At 42.0% G+C, this 21,519-nt stretch overlaps 1 long non-coding RNA gene across 4 annotated transcripts in view; it reads left to right on the top strand.

Moving 5' to 3' along the window:
* Nucleotides 1–17,032, top strand: part of LOC140627621 (uncharacterized) — a 35,138-nt gene extending 18,106 nt beyond the window's left edge. For 3 of the 4 annotated variants that reach the window (XR_012026277.1, XR_012026275.1, XR_012026274.1), the window contains exon 5: nucleotides 16,521–17,032. This is a non-coding gene — a long non-coding RNA (uncharacterized lncRNA). Of the gene's footprint in view, nucleotides 1–9,447; nucleotides 10,289–16,520 lie in introns of those variants that run through there. The other variant, XR_012026276.1, reaches the window with a different exon arrangement.
* The last annotated feature ends 4,487 nt before the right edge of the window (nucleotides 17,033–21,519 follow it).

The raw sequence follows: 21,519 nt of genomic DNA, 5'->3' as shown, positions 1-21,519 counted from the left end.
GGGATCAGGCCCCGAGCCGAAGGCAGACGCTTAACCGCTGAGCCACCCAGGCATCCCCCTCTTTGTTTCTAAATTTTGAGCAAATGGGGATCCCTGGATGGCTCAGTGGTTTAGCTCTTGCCTTTGGCCCAGGGTGTGATACTGGAGACCTGGGATCGAATCCCACTTCATGAATTAGTAAATAAAATTTTTTAAAAAATAAAATAAATTCCGAGTGAAGGAAGACACCCTTATACCAGGAGAGTGTTTTAGGAAAGCAACTTCCACGGTGATTTTACAAAATAGTGTCAAACACTTCAGTGCTAACTCATTGATGCTAATTAAATGAATTCCCAGGAAATATGTATAATATTGCTGAGCTCAAATGACTTTTACAAGACGGGAAATGAATGTATTTTGTCTCAACCGTATTCCAGATGCACTCTCTACAACGTAATGTCTGTTTCAAATGATAGGTTCTTTTTCTGTCAAATTCATTGTCTTTGAAAGCTAGAACAATGGACTGTCAACTGCCAGAGAAGAGCCAGGCAGTCGGTAAACAACATGGGGTTTAGTTTTATTCCATAATTTACTCATCATGGAATTTGATTGATTCTTTTAAAATGCCTTTGATGGTGACTGAGAGAATGGTGGTATTTGAGAACCTTCTAGGGGCTCTGCCCTGAGACTGAAGAGGGTGTGGGGGAAACTTGTGGCTGTCTACAGGGGTAGACAGAAGTCAAAGCAGCAGCCACCAGGGTCCGAGTGCCGCCCTCGCCTTGAAATACTGGACTGGGAAATCAGATGTGCTGGAGGTTTTGAGTTGTCAAAACTTTCTGTAAACCAATGTAATCAAGACCCAAAGCTCCCCCATTTCAAAGGCCTATGAAGAGGGTTAATTATGGTCTAGAAAATTCTGCATGAAGAGTACTCAAAACATTTGAGAGTTTGGCAGTGGATGATTTCTTCCCTTCACTCTTGACAGGTTAAGTTTTGGACTCAAGGTATATGAATTTGGGATGTGCAGACTTTTAAAATTCTGCTGTGAAAGATATAGTCCCTACCTGCTGGGAATTTATTCTCCATTAAGCAAGCAAACAACTCACTTATGTAGAAAGTCAAAAGCAGATGAAACATATAAATGAGTATAAAGAAAATGGAGCTATGCTGGGACCCAATATTTTCAGCTCTGGCTGCTAGCTGACAAGCCAGGGGCTCTAAGAGAATTTGGTTAGTGTCACCCCGGGAGGACTTCCTTTGGGAACACGTTTGGAGACGACAGTCCAGAGGGCTCCGTAGATGTCTGATAAGTGCTGTCACACTAGGCCCTGTGCTGCGAAGGCCCTGACTGTGGCTTAATGTTCTACAATTGTCACATTGACATTCTTAATAATTTTATCTTTGGATTTGTGTTTTGTAAGTAAAGTCCTGTGGGACAGTGGAGCACTTGGGGTGCCAGCATTTGGAGCCTGACCCACCTTGAGTCTGCCTCCTGTCACCTCCCCACCTTCCCCAATGGGTTCTTGATCAATCCCCGTCAGTATCCAGGTAGCATTGGGGGGAGGGGGTGGAATGGTGTGGGTAGAGTGGGATAGGGGACTGGTGCCCAGGAAGGAGACCCACATTCTACCTGGCGCAGGTGCAGGAATGTCAGGGTAGGGGTCAGGGTTGGATATGTGCCCCTCATGGAGTCTCAGGTGGTGTGTGGCAGGAGCCAACCCAACCCTGAGCTTGCAGCACTGTGGTGGGTTCAGCAGACAATCTGGTAGGTATGGAAGTTGCTATCCCTTGGGGGTCTGTCACAGGCTCTAGGAAGGGGTACTGACTTCCTGGCTGGGGCTGGGACACTGCACGTGGGCCCAGGGGCTGATGGGAGGGGGCACCTGGCAGCCAGCAGAGCCCATGCACCCCATCACAGAATGGGATCTCCAGGTGCCTATGAGAGTTTAGTGTGACATGAGATAGAAACTAAACACACACACACAGAGCACTAGAGAGCAGAGGACACATTTTATGTTTCAGGACCTAAATGGTACTTTTTTCCTGCTTTTTGAATAAGGGCCCTGCATTTTTATTTTGCCCTAGGCCTAGCAAATTATATAGCTGGCCCTAGACTACAGAATATGTTTTCAATAGTTACAATAAAAAGAGAGGGAGCCACATCCATCATCTTGCCACAGACTGGCCGGGAGAGTGATGCAATGTCCGCTGGTCTACAAATCCATTAAACATATAAGGGGCCCCCCTCAACCCCCTTATATACTTTGCTCCCATTGGCTGTGGACTCACACTGTGCTGCTTGCTATAAGACATGGAAGCAAGGATTTTTTTTAAAGATTTATTTACTTATTTGAGAGAGAGCAAGCAGGAGGAGAGGTAGAGGGAGAGAGAGAGAGAAAGAGAGAGAGAAGCAGATTATCTGCTGATCCCGACATGGGGCTCGATCCCAGGAGCCCGAGATCATGACCTGAACTGAAATCAAGAGTTAGATGCCTAACCACCTAACCGACTGAGCCACCCAGGCACCCCAGGAGCTAAGATTTTTAGTTTACCTGCTGCTGGTCCTGATCCTGACACTTAAAGATCAAATTCTCATCATTTTGCATTTAACCAATTTGGGCTGTCTCCAGCTCCCTCTTGTCTTCCTGCCTTCAGGCACTTGTGCCTTGCTTGCCTTCCAAGCCAGCTGAAATACACTTGCTAAGATTCAGGCACAGGCAAAACGTCCTCATTTTAAATGGTTTTGCTCCACAAATGGGTGACAGCAGGACAGAGATGTTCATGAGACTTCTCTGCATTGCCATGGTGGAGTAGTATTTGGTGGAGGGGAAAGGGAGGAAAAGCAACATATTTGTAAAGTACTACAGAGTTACTACCGTTCTCCTCCTTCAAGTGTAGACATGGAAGCCTGGTAATTAATCTAACAACTAACCCAAAGACTCACTTCAGTGGACGAGCCTGAGTCTACTGACACTGTCTGTAGACTGACACCTGATGATGTCAGACAGTGGGAAGAAAAAAAATATACTTTCTGCTTTGAGATAGTTAGAGGCATTTCCCATTCTAAATCAAAAAAAAACAAAACAAACTGAAAAACTCCCATGAACTTCAGTTTCAGGATTCATAAGTAGCTCAGGAAAGAACGGTTGGGTTATCTCAGCTGTGCTGAACATTTTCTTCGGCTACTCCCATCAGCGATTGAGCTCATCAATTTTGGAAGCCGTCCTACTATGTCTCATTAGGCTGTTTGAAACTATTTATGTCAGAAAAATAGCACTCTTATTTTTTCATTGCTAATTAATGGATTAAAAGTCCACTCTAACCGTGTTAGAATCTATAGCCCAGGAAGAAGATGGTCCTGGCCTGGTGCCCAGCTGCATCTGACACCACCCAGTGCTGCCAATGCCTGGCCATCAGTGTACATTATGAGGGATACAACCCAAAGCCACTGATAATACATCTGGAGTGGTTGCTAAATTTAGAGGCATCCATTAGTGGACTCTTGTTTTTAACGAAATGGAAGTTTGTTATTTAGAAAAATTTGTTTTGAATTATTAATCTGTGTAGAAATAAGAAATACTTGGGTTTTTAAGCCAGATCAGCTTGGGTTCACAAAGTCATTCTGCCTATTTTAAGATGAGGGAAGGCCATCTGTTTGTCGGGAAGAGAAGTGAATAGCTCTTGAGTACCTTGTAAAGTAGCAAATGATGGACCATTTTAAGTGGGTTGGTTTAGTTAAGTCTACAGTCAGTTCAATGTTTTAACTATTTATAGACTTTGCTCATAATGTAAAATGAGCATCAACTGTAGTTGTGGCGGCAGATGGTTGTGCATTGCCCTTGCTCAGTACCTTAATTCTAACAGTGATAGCTTCTACTTACTCAGTGCTTGTTATGACCTAGGAATCACATCAAATGCTTTCAATATGCTATTTTGTGCTCCCAACCATCTTATGAGCTAAATAGCATTATCTCCATTTTATAGACCAGGAAACTACCATTTAACGGGGTTAAGTAACCTTCCCAGGATCTAAGAGCCATTTAAGGAACAGAGACTTGGCTTTATCATGTTTACAGACTCCTAAATCTAGGCTCTGGGGTTTGGAAAAAAAAAGGGGAAAAAGACCTAGAAAAATTACTGAGTTCTAAAATCTCAAGTGATAAAACTTAGATAATTTTTATAACACCAGTCCTTCTGCTGTATTGGCAAACGTGTCAGAATCCACCTTGTTCCAGAGGAGAGACATACACGCGCACACATATGCACACACATGCACGACAGCCCTTGGCCATTCACACCAGGGCAGTCAGCAGACACTCCTATTCTGGGATCCTTTGTGCTCAGAGCCAAGTAGAAAGATAAGCCAACTGGAGAAGTACTCAGAGCACCAATCTATAAGGACGATAATATTCGCAATGGAAATTAGAAACATGGTATCCACTGCCATCCGTGGGGCCATCATCCTGGCCAAGCTTTCCATCTTCCCCGTGCGGTGAGGCTCCTGGAGGAACAAGATCGGCAAGCCCCACACTGTCCCATGCAAGGTGACCGGCCGCTGTGGTTCTGTGCTGGTGCATCTCATCCCTGCCCCCAGAGGCACTGGCATTGTTTCAGCCCCTGTGCCCAAGAAACTACTGATGATGGCTGGTATTGACGACTGCTACACTTCGGCCAGGGGCTGCACTGCCACTGTAGGGAACTTTGCCAAGGCTACTTTTGATGCGATCTCCAAGACCTGCAGCTATCTCACCTCTGATTCCTGGAAAGAGACTGTGTTCACCAAATTTCCCTATCAGGAATTCACTGACCATCTTGTAAAGACCCACACCAGAGTTTCCGTGCAGAGGATCCAGCTCCAGCTGTGGTTACCACATAGTTTCATATAACAAAAATAAAAGTGAACTAAAGCTTTTAAAAAAAAACTCAGATCTCCACATGTGACTGCTTTCATAACCATCAAAATATACATTGGTCCCATTCCAGCCAAGTAGGCAATGGAAACGAAAAAATGATCTTGGTGCCAGGCCTGCTCCCCAACTGAAAAATTGTTGTGTTAACATTGAAAAAAAATATCATTTGAAGCACACAAAATTCTTGGTCTGCCTTGAGGTCCAGCATGTCTTGGTCCAGACCTGCTTGTGCTATGGATGGTAGACCCCGCTTCTGACACCAAATTATTGGAGCCTCAAGCACTATGTGTAGTCTTCCATTGCAACCACACTGTCTTCTTGCTCTCTTGTGTGAGGGCCAGTGCATAAAGTCCAGTGCTTGTCTCTGCATCTGAGGAGTCATATATCTTAACTGAGGTAGGATCTAGTTCCCATATTTATAAATTCTCACATTTAAATGGCCATATTATTTCAATTTTATTCTCTTGCATGAAAATTTCTTTTTTGAAAATTTATTTATTTATTTATTTATTTATTCATTCATTCATTCATTCACTTATTCATTTATTCATGAAAGAGGCAGAGACATAGGCAGAGGGAGCCTGATGTGGAACTCCATCCCCAGACCCCGGGATCATGACCTGAGCCAAAGGCAGATGGTCAACCACCGAGCCACCCAGGTGCCCCTTGCATGAAAATTTCTGTTGCAAAGCGGTATGTTCTCTTCTTTTCTTTCATTGAACTCTATTTTGTCAATATTCTTTGCTTTGGGTCAGACTTACTTTGAAAAATATACAACAAAGAACATTTTTGGGAGGAACTTCAGTAGTCAATTGTAAACATTGGAACTTTAAAAGACACTGTGTTTTCTTTGTTCCCTGATGATTATATACAAGTTCTAGGCCTGATCAATCTAGAAAATTCTTATTCTTAAGAGAAATGTCTATGCTGGCAAGATACACTCTGCTTCATCACAGGTGGAATATGTGCAAAATGTGCCCAAAAAGGTAACACTGTAGGTGGGTTGCTCAATGAAAAACTAATTGTCTTCTCTCGCAACATGTTTTACTAGGACATTGGAACATTATTTTATTGGGTTGTATTTGGGTGTTCCTTTCCTATTCCCAAAGTATGACTTCTGAGAGAATATGAGGATATTAACTTAACTCATGGTCACTGCTTTGAGACATCAGAAGGAAGGTAAAATTTTGAAATCAAGGAATGTGTTTTTGGAAGATCACCTGGAACCTGCTTCTTTTCTTTCTCCAAGGAAGAAAATTTTGAAAGGGTATTAACATGTTATGGGGCCAGGAGCCCTGTAGTCTTTGCTGGAAACAAAATTTGAGTCTTTTTAAAAGACAGGATTATAAAAGAAAAATGAACATGACAAATATTCCAGCTATCAATTGCTGTGTAACAAATTACTCCCAAATTTAGGGTGTTAACACAACCATTTCATTTTGCTCACCATTTTATGAGGAATTCAGGGAAGGCTCAATGAGATCTCTCACACGATTATGTTCAGATGTCTGTGTGCTCACAGTTATCAGAACCTCAGCTGGGCTGGACATCCACCATGGCTTGTTCACAAGTCTGGCAGTCAATCATGACTGTCAGCTGGGAGTGCAACTGCAGATCTACTGGAGTACCTACATCTGGCCTTGCCATGTGGTCTGGGCTTCTCACAGCATGGTGGCTGGGTCCCAAGAGGAAGCTATCTGGTGAGCAGGTATTCAGAGAGAACTTAGGAGAGGCTTCAAGGCTTCTTCTGACAAGGACTTGGAAATCTTACATCATTTCTGACTCGTTCTCTTGCTTCCAAGTAAGGTCAGCCCAGATTCAAGATGGCGGAAGGGGAGAATTAGACCCCACCAATTTATGGAAGGATAGTCAAAGAATTTGTGGCTATCTTTTTTTAAAAAAGCTTTTAGTTATTTATTTACTTACTTATTTATTTGTTTGTTTGTTTGTTTGTTTATGAGAGAGAGTGAGGGGGTGGGGGAGGAGGAGGAGCAGAGGGAGAGAGACAAGCAGACTCCGTGCTGAGTATGGAGCCAGACACAGGGCTTGATCCCACAATCCTGAGATCATGACCTGAGCTGAGCTGAAACCAAGAGTCAGAAGCTCGACTGACTGAGCCACACAGGCACCCCTGTGGCTATCTTTTAAAACTTCCCTAACAACCGATTCTCGGCCTTTTGGCTAAGATCAAGTGAAAATTTCCCCAACAAGGTTAGCACTGGACACATGAATGAATGAATGAATGAATGATACCCACCTAAGCATACCTAGAAGAAATGCTCTCTAAAATTCTTCTTTTTATAAAAAAATTTGCATTTATTCTGAAATATTTTAGGTCCAAAATTAAGACAGTGGTTTTGTCTTGTGAAAGGGTCTACATACACTAAATTCTCTGCATAAGGTAAAAGGAAGGAAAGAAGAAGAATAGAATGAGAGGCAGAGCTGTCATCTACCCACCTGGCAGGTATTCACCTTCCCAAATGTTTCCCCCTTCCTCTATTTCCATGCCTGAAGTCCCTCCAGTAAGGGCTTTTTCTTCTATTGAGTCTTGAAGAGCTTCTACCTATAGAAATAAACTATTGTGGTACAGATACCACTTAGAGAAGAATATCCCAGTTTTTAAAAAAATATATCGTCCCTTGGAGATTAGATTGGGAGTGCAGATGAAGAGGAAATATTGGGGGGGTGGGGGATGGAGGTTACTAAAGATATCAGAGCTTAAAAAAAAAAAAAAGATATCAGAGCTTTTCTTACTCTGATGACTGAGAACAAGAGCCTCCATACCCTGGAAGAGGGATATAGGACAGGCTAGAAGCAAGAGGAGAAAAATGAATGGCAAGGTGAAAAGATTCTAAAGGTTAACTTCACATTTCAAAATGCTCAAAACTGGCCCAGGAAGAGGAGTAGACAGGTTGTTAGTAGAGTTAACTTGACCTACCAGGGAACTCCTAACAAAGGGAAGGGGGAAGGAAATATGGAGGAGCTCTTTTGTACCAGCATACATTCACATATCAACCATGACAACAACCCTTTACAAAGACAGTATCACTATAGAGTCACCTGGGTGGCTCAGCAGTTGAGCATCTGCCTTCGGCTCAGGGCATGATTCTGGTCCAGGGATTGGAGCGAGTCCTGCATCAGGCTCCCCGGAGGGAGCCTGCTTCTCCCTCTGCCTATCTCTCTGCCTCTCTCTGTGTGTCCCTCATGAAGAAATAAATAAATAAAATCTTTAAAAAAAAATAGTATCACTATGTCCACCTCACAAAAGAGGAGGGCAGAGCCACAATGTATCAGGAGTCGGGGTCCCTGAAGAGTCCATAGGAGGCGGCTCAAGCAGAGCACTCCTTGTAGATTGTGATCAGTGTGAGAGAGAAATCCAGTGAGTATTCAAGGCTTACTTATTACAAAACCATTGCTACCTTTAACTAACACCGCCTCACCACCAGTCACATAGACAACATATTTCTATCGGTAATAATTCTTTAGGGGTGGAGGGAGACATGGAGAGGAGGACAGGTATGGAAGAATGACTTAGGAAAAGTGTATGTATAGTTTTAAAATCCCCCATGGTCTAATCCTTCCTTTGCCCTGTTCCCTGGGTAACATGTTGTCCTGGGGCTACAAACCATTGCATTTAAGGTTTGGGGGTTTTGTTTGTTTGTTTGTTTGTTTGTTTTGAGAGGGGAGGAGGAATAGGGGAAAAGGAAAGAAAGAATTTTAAGCTGGTTCCGTGTCCAATGTGGAGCCGGGTGAGGAGCTTCACCTCATGACCTTGAGATCACAACCTGAGCTGAAATTAGGAGTCAGATGCTGAACCGACTGAGCCACCCGGTTGCCCTGCATTCAAGGTTTTAAGGTAGGAATGCCACATGACTGGAGGTGTGCAGTTAGGACAAGTCTGGCAGTGATATGTGGGACGTGTCAGGTGGCATGGGGGGGCGGGGTGGAGCAGTGGGTGGGAGCCAGGTGACACGTAAGGATTATCCTGAAATTATTCCAGTGCCGGAGCTGCAGGCCACTCTGACGAACCAGCTGTGGGAAGCCTATAAAGAGGTGCCAGAAAGGTGCAGGAAAGATCAGACATAGAAACATACAAGAGGCTACAGACAGACTGGGTCTGCGGCCTGAGGAGAGAGAGAGGAGCTTTTGAACTTTGGGGACTGGGAAAATGTGTGATAAGCAGATTACCGCAAGAGTCAGTCTTGCTCAATAGATTGGTGATGTCATATACATAAATGATTTTGGACAAAGATTTTATAAATCATTTGGCTAAAAGGCAGCAGTCAGCCTCTGCCACAGTTGAAGGGATTTCTTTCTTTTTTTTCTTTAATATTTTATTTATTCATGAGAGATACAGAGAGAGAGGCAGAGACATAGGGAGAGGGAGAAGCAGTCTCCATGCAGGGAGCCCGATGTCGGACTCGATCCTAAGACCCCAGGATCACAACTCGAGCCAAAGGCAGAAGCTCAACCACTGAGCCACCCAGGCAGCCCTGAAGGGATTTCTTTAATCCTTTCTACTGAAGAGCTAGCTGACAAACTGCTCTCTTCCCTCTAGGGCGTCCCAGTGGACAGGACTCAAGATGAGCCACAAGGGCCTCATCGGATCCCAGAGAGACACTCCTAGATTCTTTGACTTGACCAGCATGGATTTCAAGCTCTTCTATCGCAGCAGCCCCTCCATAGTCGGTCGCTGGCGCAGTAGGCCAGCCGTTCTCGGGTGCTCCAGATGCCCCGGGCTCTAGCCCTCACCTTTGCTCCCTTAGATGCGACGTGGGCCCCCTTTCTCCACATCTCTGCAGGAAACACTTTCCAAAGCTCCCAAGAGGCCCTCCAGAAGTCTCTCAAGGACCAGGTTAAAAGTGAAGGAGGGTGTGATTCTTCCATCCCCAAAGCACAAGTAACAGTTGTCTTCTTCACAAAGGCCCTTCCTCTCCACACCCTGACCTCTTTTGATAACCTTGCTCTGGCTGAGGGTCCCAGAGCTGCAGGAGCAGAACCTGGAAGCGTCCCCTAAAGCTCCTGTCTGTGGGGTTTTGCCTCTGGCTCACTTTCATATCTGACAACACTGTACTGACAGCTGAAACTGAGGGGGAAATGTTCCATTCCAGCCAATTGCTTGCTAGCTAGACAATAATGAATTTTTAAGAATCATAATTAGTGCATTAAAAAAAATCTCAGCCATCATTTTACCAAGTCCAATGATTTGTGTGTGTTGTGATTTTTGTTTTTTTTGTTTTGTTTTGTTTTTCTTGTTTGTTTGTTTTACCAAGTCCAAGGGTATGTATGTATGTATGTATGTATTTATTTATTTATTTATTTATTTATTTTCCAATGGTATTTAAATAGATCCTGGCTTCTTCAACTAAGTCCTGTGAATATGCTGACAATCAGTGTAATTTTTCTCTGATCCTTGGCAATTTTTTAGCCAGAGATCACTTTTCATCAGGTAACTGATACAATTTCCAAGCCATCTCCAGGATGCATAGGGCCAAGTACAATAAAATATATTTTTGCATTTCTTACTCCACCCCAATTAATCCAAATGGAGAAGAAATCCTTTGGGAAACAATTTCTGAGGAACAAAAGCAATTTCTAGTGGCACTGAATCAACTCCAGTGCCAATACTATTTAGTGTAAACTCTTTTACCAGTGGAATGTTTAATATAAACTGTGGTTATGTTCATAAAAGTCATGCTTAAACAGATATTTTAATTATAGAGGGAAGAATGTTTGGTATTCCTCTCTTAGTGGTTTTTACATAGTCCACTTTTTATGTATCTATGTATTTTAAAAGATTGTAATTTTTAAAAGATTTTATTTATTTATTCATGAGAGACACACAGAGAGAGGCAGAGACATAGACAAAGGGAGAAGCAGGATCCTTATAGGGAGTTTAATACAGGACTCGATTCTGGGAACCAGGGATCACGACCTGAGCTGAAGGCAGACCTCAACCGCTGAACCACCTAGGTGCTCCTATTTTTTTTTTTTTTTAAGATTTAATTAGGGACGCCTGGGTGGCTCAGTGGCTTAGCGCCTGCCTTCGGCCCAGGGCATGATCCTGGAGTCCCGTGTCAGGCTCCCTGCATGGAGCCTGCTTCTATCTGTATCTCTGCCTCTCTCTCTCTGGGTCTCTCATGAATAAATAAATAAAATCTTTTAAAAAATACAAAATAATAAAAAAATAAAGGTTCAATTAATTTATTTGTTAGAGACCCAGAGAGAGAGAGAGCAGGGGAGGAGCAGAGGGAGATGGATAAGCAGACTCTGTGCTGAGCATGGAGCCCAATGGTGGGCTTCGAGATGGTGACCTGAGCCAAAATCAAGAGTTGGATAGTTAACCAACTGAGCCACCCAGGCTCCCCTATTCCACTTTTTAAAAGACAACATACATTACTTCGACAATCAGAATATATTTTTACCCATGTATAGGCTTACATATGACACACTGACATATTTAAAGGGTGAGAGAATGAGATGGAAAATTCAAATGGTCTTTACAATGGTGTCCACTAGAAATACAATGCTAAACACATAATGTAATTTTAAGTTTTTTAGTAGCCATGTTAGAAAAGTGAAATGAAACAGGTAAACTTAATTCAATAATGTATTTTATTTAACCCAATGTATCCAAAATATCATTTTGACATGTAATCAATATAAAAATTATTAGTGGAATATTGTATGTTCTTTTTATTGTATTAAGTCTTTGCAATCCAGTGATTATATCACACTTATGGCACATCTCAATTCAGACTAGTCTCATTTCAAATACTCAAGAGCCCCGTGCTTATAGTGACTATTGAGTGGGTCAGCACAGCTCTATAATCTCAACAATGATCTTATAATAGACAAATATTAAAGATCTTATTAGGCCTTGTTGATTGGACATGAATTTGTTCTTGTGTGCTTGATAAAAATTCTGGGAAAATTCAAAATGTTGCAGAAAAATTAAAAAAGAAGTCAGTTATTTAAGGAGAGCATTCTCGTATCTGTCACCCTATAAAAGTTATACTTACAAACTGAACCTCTTCCTTCCCTTTAATGATTTGTTTAGTTCCAAAGCTGTGTCTAAACAATAATTGCATCTCAAAAGCATGAGAAAACCCTGAGGAGAATAGATTAGTTGCCATCATCATCTGAAGTATGGAGACCACTGCTCTCCAATATTTATTGGTACTTATCTCTTGAGGTAACACCTTCAAATCAATAGTTCTTTTCTATTTTTAATGTCCTGCCATTAATCCATTCTTGTGTCCATTTTTCTTGCTCAACAAAGAATGTGCAGAAGCCTGAGTGTTTTTCTAGCGGATTTATTTTCCCTCTGTAGGCACAGATTGTGTTTCTTCTGGAGTCTGCATTGGGATTTAAAGATTGGCAGTGTACTTCCATTTTAGACAAAAGGGAAGTAATTCTACGGTCTGCTGCATGAAAAATAAAACTTGGATCTTATGAGTCTCTTAGTATTCTGGTAAGAAATACGTAACATTAAGGTTGCCCTCTTAACTATTTTTAAGTGTATGTTTCAGTAGTGCTAAGTATATTCGAATTTCTGTGCAACTTTATCCATCTTTGTGCATTTTTTTTTCATGTATTTTAGAGAAACAAGTAGGTTCTCACCTATGTGGATGGGTCGATTTATTGTCTCAGGTCTCAGAGATGGTTGGATGAGGGATTTAGAGTTAGGTCATGGGCCTGTAAGGAGCCAAGGAGGCACAAACTCCATCTGACCCGTGGTGCAATGGAGGCAGATGAGCCATCCTCTCCCGTCATCATGAAGTTACAGGATGGGGTGACGTTGGGAGATTACAGGATTATCTTTTCTACATTACTGCTTGAATCTCAGAACACTCGGCAAGGGTCAGGATGGCCACCTCTGCCCCTAATGTTTCTCCTATGACATTCCCAGTCAGCTTGTACCCTTTTGCTTTTAGCTATCAGAAGGTGTGTGAGCCAGACACACACCTGAGGGTGTCTGAGGGTGACAAAGCCAGAATATACACACCTCATTTCAAAAGCTCAGATCTTTCAGTTAAACCACGTTAGTATAACCTGTTCTGAAGGACCCAATAAAGTTTTTTTAGGCACTGATGTTCAGAAATTTGCACCTTAATAGGCTCCCACATTAAACAATGGTTGGCTTGTGACTCTCCTAAAAAGTAATTTTCAGGACGCCTGGGTGGGTCAGTCAGTTAAGCGTCTGACTCCTGTTTTTAGCTCAGGACGTGATCTCAGGGTCATGAGATCGAGCCCCAAGTTGGGCTCCATGTTCTGCACAGAGTCTGCTTGAGTTTCTCTCTCCCTCTATTTCTGCCCTTCCCTCTTGTGCTCTCTCTCTCTCTCTGTCAAATAAATACATACTTTTTTTAAAGGTAATTTTCACTGCTAGAAACTTTCTTGGCCAAGGATGTAAATAGTTTGTTTCTATTTTGACATGTCAGTGATCAAATGATAAATATCCAACTGTATGAATTTTAGATTGCAGCTGTTGACCTCAATTTGGCAATCTCACTAAATTATTTCTTAGTTTCCCAGAGATATTTTTTTGTTACCAGCTTTGTATTTTGAAAAATTTTAAACTTAACAGAACAGTTGCTAGAATAGTACAATGAACAGCCTATACCTAGATCTGTCAATGGCTAATATCTTGTCACATTTGCTTTTTTTCCTCTCGTGAGAGCCATATTTCCTTACTAAGGTGAAACTGAAATAACGGAAGATTAACCATTGTAAAGCCAACAATTCAGTAGCATTTAGTACATTCATAATGTTGTATAATCACCTCTCTCTATTTAGTTCCCAAACATTTTCATTCCCTCAAAAGAAAACCCTGTCTCCAGTAAGCAGTCACTCCCGTTCACCTTCTCCCCAGACCCTGGCAATCTCTAGTCTGTTTTCTGTCTCTATGAATTTGCCTAGTGGGGATATTTCATATGAATAGAATCATGCCAGGGACGCCTGGGTGGCTCAGTGGTTGAGCGTCTGTCTGCCTTTGGCTCAGGTCGTGAGCCCAGGGGTTTCCTGGGATCAAGTCCTACATTGGGCTCCCTGCAGGGAGCTTGCTTCTCCCTCTGCCTATGTCTCTGCCTCTCTCTGTGTGTCTTTCATGAATAAACAAATAAAATCTTTTTTTAAAAAATAAAATCATGCCATAAGTGACCTTTCTGTGTCTGGCTTCTTCATGTAACGTGCTCGAGGTTAGTCTGCAATGTAGCATGGATCAGTACTTTTACCACAGATACTGTTAATTGAGGTTGTAAATTGAGTATGGGAGAGCGTTCCATCACTTATGTTCTCCTACTTCTGCTGCACCCCACAAACAGGTGGGATAGGATCTCATAGTCCCTTAAATCCCATAGTTCCTTTCAAATCAAGTGCTTCTTTGGGCAAAGGGTGGGTGTTAATTCAAATATATGTGAGTTCACATCTTATAAGCTTCTTATTTCATAGCTTAAAATGGGCCTTAAGCAGAAAATATCCAAAGATAACCACACTAACTAGCTAAATAGCTCTGGATATGTTGCTTAATTTCTCTAGCCCTCAGTTTCTTCATCTACAAAATGACCAGACTGGATCCAAGCCCTAAGAGCCACTGTAATGAAAATTGTATGATTCTATTCCCCAGACAACTAGCTTACACTTTTCCTACATCTATTATTCCAGAGAGCTACATTTCCTCTCTGGTGTATTAGAGCAAAATTGATATTGATGAACCACTGGCTATGTGACCCTGGAGTTTACAAACTATAGCTTGGATGAATTTACAATTCAGTTGGAGCTAAGAGATAGATGAACATATGACAAGAGGGATATTCATAACCAGAGGACAAAGCTTGTTAAGAGACATGAAATATTCAACACTGAACCACGCACATACCCTGTAAGGAAACTGGTAAGAATGCCAACAAGAAATATCGGCCTGCCCTCACTCTTCTCACGTCACTGCCCTTTTTGATTTGGTCAGTCGTCTGTGGGTCAAATGGCTATAGAATGCTTCTGGAAAGCTAGTAGCACTTCCAGATTAAAGTTTACCAAGCTGGTACACCAAACAGAAGATTCTTTCTTGAATTTATTTTTAGTACTGGAGTTTTAAAAATTTGTTCCAATATTTTATTATGAAACTTTCCAAATACATAGCAAAACTGAAAAATTTTTACAGTGAACCCTTATATACCTGCCTCCTAGAGTCTACCATCAACATTTTACACTACTTGTTTTATCACATATTTATCCATCCTTCAATCCATTCACTGACCCAACTTATTTTTGGAAGGATTTCAAAGTAAATTACAGACATTGGTATGCATGCAGTTAATTCGAATTCAGTATTAGTTTACCTTTTTTTTCTTTTGTTTTTTTTTTCCTTTTTTTTCTTTTGATGTAAAATGTATATACGATGAAATATACAAATTTTAAAGTGTGCATTCATTGAGTTTTGACAAATGCATACACTTGGGTGATGCAAAATCCTATCAAGGTAGCTAACATAGCATTTATTTTTTTTTAATTTTTATTTATTTATGATAGTCACACAGAGACAGAGAGAGAGAGAGAGAGGCAGAGACAGGCAGAGGTGAGAAGCAGGCTCCATGCACCAGGAGCCAGATGTGGGATTCGATCCCAGGTCTCTAGGATTGCGCCCTGGGCCAAAGGCAGGCGCTAAACCGCTGCGCCACCCAGGGATCCCAGCATTTATTTTTTAATTTAAATTTTTATGTAAGTATGTTGTTTTGAAAAATACAGTAGCATGATTAGTCTTAAACTGAAACCCTGCCTGCAGTCACCTGTCCCTCCTCCCAATCCTGTTTTCTGCTTCTCGAAGGCAACCCCTTTCAAATCTTTTTACAAGTTTCTTTAATAATTATATATCCTTGTATAGAGTTTTATTATTTTTATTTCTTAAGTTTTCCATTTTAGAATTATCTACTGGTTAGCTACTATGGAAGATGATGCTATGGTTTCCCCAGAAAACTCCAAAAAAATCTGTAATTAATAAGAGAATTAGACAGCTTTGCTGTATATAAAAAAAACTACGAAAAGCAATTGTATTTATATACAATAGCAATCAGTAGAAAATGTAAAAAGAAAATTGTAGTTTCTAAAAGTATAACATATCATAAAATAAACATGACAAAAGATAGATCTTTCATGAAAAAGTAAAAATTCTGCATTGTAAATTAGCAAAAGAAGTCCAAATCATTGAGGAGAAATACCACATTTACAGAGAAGCAAATTCAATATAGTAAAGAAGGCTGACCCCAAAAGGTGTGTTCGTGGAACTCTACAAGCTAAAATATTTGTTGATGATCAGAGAAGCAAGAACAGTCAAAACATTGCAAAATAAAGAAAAAGAGGAGGAGCTCATCTTACCATTATCAAGAACTACCTGAAACCCATAGTAATTAGGATGATGTGATATAAACCAATGGAAAAGGATAGATAGCCCAGAAAAGAGATCTCGGAGGAGGAAGAACCACTCCAAGGACCTTTTCTGTCTGCCTACCACTGTTACATGAGCACGAAATACATTTCTACTGTGTTTTGGCTATTTTATGATTTTGGACCTGTTTTATAAAGCAGTCAGCCTGTTCTAATACAACTTCTTTTTTATTGTTTTTTTTTTCCTAGATTTTATTTATTTATTTGTGAGAGAGAAAAAGAGCACGAGAAAGCAAGCAGGGGGAAGGAAAGGGACAAGCAGACTCCTCTTGAGTGCGTGGGGTGAGGGAACTCTATCCCACAGCGCTGAGATCGTGACCTGAGCTGAAATCAAGAGTCTGATGCTTGACCAACTGAGCCACCAAGGCGCCCCTACAACTTCTATTGCTTTAGTGGTCACCCTGTGAGTTTTGATATGCAAAAATAACATCAATATTTACATTAATATCTTTGCCTTCCTGTTTAAAAACACAAGGACTTAGCATACTTTGACTTTTATCACCATCTGCCTGATGTACATGCTCCCGTTATTGGATGTTATGGTTCTATTTTTCAACCTTATAAAACATTATTGCCTTTGTACTCAGTGATGTTTTAGATTGCTCACAAATCTGCTTAATTTGTTCATTTTCTCTTATATCTTCAACCTTCCATCTGAGATTGCTTTCTTTCTGTCCATGGTACATTCTAAATAAACTCTTTATGGGGACCTCTGTTGGTGTGTCAAATTGTCAGTATTTGGAAATTTCTTTATTTTGCTTACAGTGTGTGTGTGTGTGTGTGTGTGTGTGTGTGTTAAGATTTTATTTATTCATTTGAGAGAGACAGAGCAGGAGCCAGGGATGGCAGGGTGGGGCAGAGGGTGAGAGAGAAGCAGACCCCCTACCGAGCAGGGAGCCTGATGCTGGCCTCAATCCCAGGACCCTGAGATCATGACATGAGCGAAAGGCAGACACTTAACCATCTGAGCCACCCAGGCGCCCTGCTTACAGTATTTTTATTTGGTGTTGGGGGGAGTTCAGTTATTCACAGTTCCTGTAAGCAGAGTGAAGTAGACGCTTGTCAGGGTGCTCCTGTGTGTCAGCAGGAGGCAGGCAGTGGGGAAGGAAATGTGACATTACCCCTAGGATCTCCCCATGACATGTCAGGAGACTCGTGGAGCTGAGAGCAAGAAGGCACACGCTGAATCAGGTTACCCAGTCACCCAGGAGTGGGGAAGAACCATCCATGCCCTAGGTGGACCTAGACCTCCTAGGGCATGGGCTTCTGGTCACCTAGCTCTAACCAGATATGGACCTGAAGACAACACCCTGCTGGCCTGAAGAAAGCTCCTTACAGCAGCCAGGAGTAGTAAAACCATAGAACAAGGTAGAAAGGCTCCTTTTTCTAACCCCTTCAGGGTGACTTTCCTTCTCTCTCAGGAATTATGTCCAGTGATTTCCATGCCAAAACCAGGGCACTGGCAGAGTTCTTAAAAGCAAAGTGGAAAAAAGTGAGATCTACCCAGATTGATCCTATTCCAAGATAATTTCTTCATCCATCTAATGCCTATGAGATCTTACAGCTGTGAGGTTTGCTTATGCTATGAGGTCTGTTTTGGTTCCCTAAAGGAGTGTTTCCCAAATAGTGATGCACCCAAGTAACCCGGGTCAGATGTTAAAATTATAGATTATGTCAACTTTAGTAGACATTCTGAATTCTTACCTCTAGGGCAGTGCTATCCAGTGGAAATATTATGCAAGCCACATATAGGCGATTTTACATTTTCTAGTCATCACATTTAAAAAATGAAGAGAGTGACGCCTGGGTGGCTCAGTGGTTGAGCATCTGCCTTTGGCTCAAGTCGTGATTCCGGGGTCCCGAGATCGAGTTCCGCATTGGGCTCCTTGCAGGGAGCCTGCTTCTCCCTCTGCCTATGTCTCTGCCTCTCTCCCTGCGTCTCTCATGAATAAATAAAATAAAATAAATAAAAAATAAAAAAATGAAGAGTAACAGTGAACGTATCTTCAAGAATGTATCTTCTAAGTTCCCTGGGTGGCTTAGCGGCGGAGCGTCTGCCTTCAGCTCAGAGCACGATCCCGGGCTTCCGGGATCGAGTCCCATATGGGGCTCCCCGCAGGGAGCTTGCTTCTTCCTCTGCCTGTGTCTCTGCCTCGCTCTCTGTGTCTCTCATAAAAAAAAAAAAAAGAATGTATCTTCTAGTACTTAAACAATATATTTAATTTTAATAATGTATTTTATTTAAATACATATTTGAAATAGACTTTATTTAACTTAAATATATTTTATTAATTTTAATGGAATATTTTATTATTTAAAATATAAATATTTTGCTTATATATCCAAAATATTATCATTTCAACATGTGAGCAACAAAAAATTCTTGAAATGTTCTACATTCTTATTTTTCATGCTAAATCTTAAATTTCTATGTGTATTTTATACTTACAGCATATCTCAGTTTGGACCAGCCACATTTAAAATACTTAGTAGGCACAAATGGCTAGTGGCTGCTATTTTGGACAGGGCAGTGCTTGGGAAAGGCCTAGAAATCTGTATGCTCGAAAGCATCCCAGGTGATTCTTATCAGGTAAGTTCAGAAAATGCCACTTTAAGGAATGATGAATACCAAACAATGAGCTTTTGAGCCATTCTGGTGGCCTCATAGATACATACGTAATGTTGGAGTAGAAGGGGCCTTGGGAGGCACGGCTACAACTCCCCCTCTTATAGATGAGAAAACAGAAGTAACTGATTTGCCCAGGCCACATGGTCTGCTGAAGTCAGAGCCGGAACAGTAATCCAAGTCTCCAGATGTTCTGTTTTTAATTCTTTCCAGTGCATTTATGTGTGTTCTTCAGACTGAATTATGAGGGGGAAAAAACTGTCCAAGTGACATCTTACCAATCTGATGTATCTCCAACTTCAGTCCACACTTGATGTTGATTCAATTAAAAACTACCACGTATTGAGTGCCTGTCATGTGCCAAGCACTGTACTGTGTGCTATATATACATTATGTTTAAACCTATAAATATTAGGCCTGTTCTAAGGATGAGAAGAGTGGGAACATGTTCAAGCTCACAAATGGTAAATGGAAGGAAGCGAGTTTGAACTAGGCTCTGGCTTCTAGGCCATGTCCTTTCCAGCCTGCGGTCCACATAAACAGAATGTCCCGCCTATACATGCAGCTGAGGCAAGAGCTGGAGGCTCTGACACTGCACCAAGATGGCATGAAGATCTTCCATTGGCTCGTGACCCAGTCAGTGCTTCAAGTATCAGGCCTTTCCTGTTGCTTGGGAGCATTTCTCCACCATAGCCCACCTTTTCAGAAGCGTTGCCAATCTCCCTCAACTCACTGCTACAGACAGGATCTTCTTGTTCTCCCAGCCCTCATTTCACGGAGGGAAAAATCATCTTCTCCTTTGCCTTTGCTTTAGCCGCATCTCCATCCATACCTGGATGGCACCCAAATCCTGGGCCTGCCTCTGCCCTCACCAGCTGTGAGACCTCACACTTCATGTGGCTGTACCTAAAGCTCTGGAGGTTGGATTCCCAGGTTCTCAGTTCAAATAGGCTGGGGAAGATTCCTCACATACAAATTTGCCATTCCTTGGATTTGGAAAGTACATCCATTGGAGGAACATGATGTGGTTGCCATGCTTTTGTATTTAGTTTGGCAAACATCTAGGAGACCTTTCAAGTATTTGGGGTTGGTATAATCTGGAACCTAGTCATTAATTTGGAATTGAGTGGGTATTTTCAGGAAAATGAAATTGTCATGTTCTGATTCATATGTACAGAACTCAGAGGAAAAAGTGTGTGTGCGTGTGTGTGTGTGTGTGTGTGTGTGTGTGTAGAAGGTTGGTGAAAGTCTTTAAATTGATACACTGTGTTCAGAATAAGCAAGGTCATTCTTCTTCCACTTCACAGAAGGATGAAGAGCTTAGAGCAAATACAATTTCTCCTCTTCACCCAGACCCCAGTGCTTTTTCAATGAGTAAAATCAGTTTAAAATATGCAATAAACAATTATTGAAATTAGCCTTTCAAGAGGAAGAAATTCAAGAACAGTGTGCAGAGGGATGGATACAGAAAGTGGGGACAGCCACAGGTCTTTGCCTTTGGGACTGGGTAAATGCGACTGACCACATGCATAGCCTCAAGGACAGACCGGCAGCGTCAGCAGCACTGGGGAGCTTGTTAGGAATGCAAATTCTTGGCCCCCAGACCCACTGCATCAGGTGCTCTGGGGATGGGGTCTGGCAATCTTCGATTTAACTTTGATCCTGCTTTTGGACAGCAGTTCTCTACTACTAGTATATTGGACTTGTACTATGGAGGCATTTGGAGGGGAAACTCAATGCCTGGACCCTACCTCTGAGACTTTCTGATTTAATCGGTTTGGAGTGGGGCCTGGGTAGGTGTACATTTAAAACCTCCCCAGGTGATTCTAATGAGCCCCTAATGCCCAGAACCACTACTTTAGGGAATGGCACCCAAATCCTGGGCCCGCCTCTGCCCTCACCAGCTGTGAAACCTCACACTTCACTTGGCTGTACCTTAGTTCTTTTAACTCTCAAAAGGCACCAGGAGGCTAGTCGTTGTCCCTGATCTCTAGGGCATCCTCCAGCTCTGACAAGCTTGGGACCAGCTGCTCATGACTACTAAAGCTTCCTCTTAAGTTCCTGTCTAGTGCTGGTCACTGCGGGCGGGGGGGAGGGGGAGCAGGGGGTCATGTCACACAAAGCATCCGGGAATGAAAAGGCTGGACTGGCCACTGAAAATTGACGTTCCCAAGGAATTGATGTGACCTGTCCAGCTTGCAGAAATAACCATCCAGAAAGTCCCCAGTCTGCTATCATCTGGAATGATAGATCAGTGGGAAGAATTTAGTTTTATTTCCCTAAAGCTTTTGATAGGACACTTAGCAAAGGCTTCAAAAACAAAGTCTTTTTATTTTATTTTATTTTTTTAAATCAATGCCCAGAAGTCAGTGGCATTTCTTTTTTTTTTTAAGATTTTATTTATTTATGATAGTCACAGAGAGAGAGAGAGAGAGAGAGAGATTGAGAGGCAGAGACACAGGCAGAGGGAGAAGCAGGCTCCATGCAGGGAGCCCCACGTGGGATTCGATCCCGGGTCTCCAAGATCGCGCCCGGGGCCAAAGGCAGGCGCCAAACCACTGC

Source organism: Canis lupus, chromosome X (assembly GCF_048164855.1).
Source record: "Canis lupus baileyi chromosome X, mCanLup2.hap1, whole genome shotgun sequence".
In the NCBI taxonomy this organism is placed as follows: domain Eukaryota; kingdom Metazoa; phylum Chordata; class Mammalia; order Carnivora; family Canidae; genus Canis; species Canis lupus.
This window is presented reverse-complemented; position numbering and strand designations above follow the sequence as displayed.